General features: G+C 57.0%; 1 non-coding gene across 1 annotated transcript in view; it reads right to left on the bottom strand.

The window, feature by feature from the left end:
* LOC126111396 (small subunit ribosomal RNA) overlaps positions 1–62 on the bottom strand; it is a 1,909-nt gene extending 1,847 nt beyond the window's left edge. The window contains exon 1 of the ribosomal RNA XR_007524132.1: positions 1–62. This exon is cut by the window's left edge and continues 1,847 nt beyond it. This is a non-coding gene — a ribosomal RNA (small subunit ribosomal RNA).
* Positions 63–2,500: the final 2,438 nt, after the last annotated feature.

Below are 2,500 nucleotides of genomic sequence, written 5' to 3'. Positions count from 1 at the left end.
TGAGACATGCATGGCTTAATCTTTGAGACAAGCATATGACTACTGGCAGGATCAACCAGGGAGCTGCGTCAACTAGAGCTGAGCAGCCGGCCGCCCGGGAGTGTGTCCCAGGGGCCCGCGCGAACACGCAAGCGTCCGCTCAATTATTCTGCAAACAGGAGGAGGCTGAGCTCCCCTGCACAATACACCTCGAAACCCTCTCAGGTCCCGGCGGCGCGCAGCGCCGTCCTAAGTACTTGGTCGGGTTCGAGAGAGGCGCAATCGCCCGGAGTTAGGCGAGTAGACGCTTTAGGTGCGACCACCCGTGCTCCCAACTGAGCTTGCCGCTGCCGACAGAGGCCCGGGAGCGTGCTGTCGTGGCATTGCCGGCGGGAGACAACACGCGCCACCTACGGTGACCGGCAGCTCCAACGCCAGCGCCACAGAAGGGCAAAGGCCCCACGTGGGTGCCGAAGCGAACTCTCCCAGCACAGCGCACGTGCCAACACGTCTGCACAACTGCGATACAAACCACCAGCGAGAACCGCTGGGGCGACCGAGCAGCAGACGGCGTCGCGGCGCCGAGTGCCGGGCGGCGGCGCATCCTCAACGCACACAGTCCTCAGTCGGACCAGCACACTGCAGATGTCCACCGCGCTTCGCACCGGGCCCGCGAGGACCCACTTTGGCCGCCCGGCGCCGCGCGCAGGGTGCCCCGGCGCGCAGCTGCGCCGCCTGCCGCGTCCGTCGGCCGGCGCGCCTGCCACTGGGCGCCCCCACCAGCCGGCTGTAGCGCGTGCGCCCACGCACCGCGCGGCCAGCACGCCGGGCGGCCCCCCCTCACCGGCCGGGGACGGTCCCACCCAGCCACCGCCGCGTATCGCTTCACACACAGATTTGCCCTTACTGATTTACCTCCAGCAACAACAACCGCACCACAATGGGTTTACCAGTTGTTCATTTGCGTTGCGTCACGTCACCAGCAAACGTAGACGTCCATCCCAGTTTGCAAATGCAACGATTATTGCATACCTGTCTGTTAGGTGTCACGACACACTACGTCTGCCCACATACACGCAACAAAATGTGCACGACTAGAGAACACGTGGGAGGTGGCCCCCTACGTATGCGATGTCCATTACGAGACCGACTGTCAACCAGCATCTGTACCATGTCGCAGATGTGGAACGCGGTGCACCATGCTATCACACTGTGTGAGAAGAGACGACTACGTTTGAATACACGCGCCACTACATCAACAGACGGCTCATGCTGATCGCCATCCAGGGCGTCCGTTACTCCCACACGTCTCTATGGCGTACCACACTGCAATGTAGCTGTTATGGGGAGACGGCACGTGGCTGAGTGCACAACATTTGGACCGTATGGTTCGCTGTTGTTGGGCGCAGTCGTACGGTCACACATGTGCCACAGCGTATCATTCAGTACATATGGACCTATGTGCAGTACAATGTGAGGATTAAGCTTACGATATCAGCGGACAGTGGACACAGGCCGTACCACGACGTAGACTGAGCGCTTCGACATGCGAATGCCAGTGAACAGCTGCGAAGGGCATTGAACACGCAAGCACCTGAACGACCAGCGTGCGAAGGCAGGGTGGAGGGGGGGGGGCGATGTACATCCTGCAGTTGTCCACATTACAGTGTACAGCGGGAGCATGTAAAAAGTAAGCAACACTTGCGAAGTGTTCAACATGAAACGACACACAAGAGGGTGGGCGGTGCGAGTAGCGAACTATATTCAGAGGGTTGTGGTTAGACAACACTAGATTAATGTAACGTGTCATATGCCAATTACAGAGCAGGTTAAGGCACAACGTGGGTTAGGTTAAGGCACAACGTGGGTTAGGTTAAGGCACAACGTGGGTTAGGTTAAGGCACAACGTGGGTTAGGTTAAGGCACAACGTGGGTTAGGTTAAGGCACAACGTGGGTTAGGTTAAGGCACAACGTGGGTTAGGTTAAGGCACAACGTGGGTTAGGTTAAGGCACAACGTGGGTTAGGTTAAGGCACAACGTGGGTTAGGTTAAGGCACAACGTGGGTTAGGTTAAGGCACAACGTGGGTTAGGTTAAGGCACAACGTGGGTTAGGTTAAGGCACAACGTGGGTTAGGTTAAGGCACAACGTGGGTTAGGTTAAGGCACAACGTGGGTTACGTTAAGGCACAACGTGGGTTAGGTTAAGGCACAACGTGGGTTACGTTAAGGCACAACGTGGGTTAGGTTAAGGCACAACGTGGGTTACGTTAAGGCACAACGTGGGTTACGTTAAGGCACAACGTGGGTTACGTTAAGGCACAACGTGGGTTACGTTAAGGCACAACGTGGGTTACGTTAAGGCACAACGTGGGTTACGTTAAGGCACAACGTGGGTTACGTTAAGGCACAACGTGGGTTACGTTAAGGCACAACGTGGGTTAGGTTAAGGCACAACGTGGGTTAGGTTAAGGCACAACGTGGGTTAGGTTAAGGCACAACGTGGGTTACGTTAAGGCACA

The sequence above is a fragment of the Schistocerca cancellata genome, unplaced genomic scaffold, assembly GCF_023864275.1.
Source record: "Schistocerca cancellata isolate TAMUIC-IGC-003103 unplaced genomic scaffold, iqSchCanc2.1 HiC_scaffold_66, whole genome shotgun sequence".
Taxonomy (NCBI): Eukaryota; Metazoa; Arthropoda; class Insecta; order Orthoptera; family Acrididae; genus Schistocerca; species Schistocerca cancellata.
The sequence above is the reverse complement of the archived record's forward strand: the minus strand, read 5'-3'. Positions and strand labels throughout refer to the sequence as shown.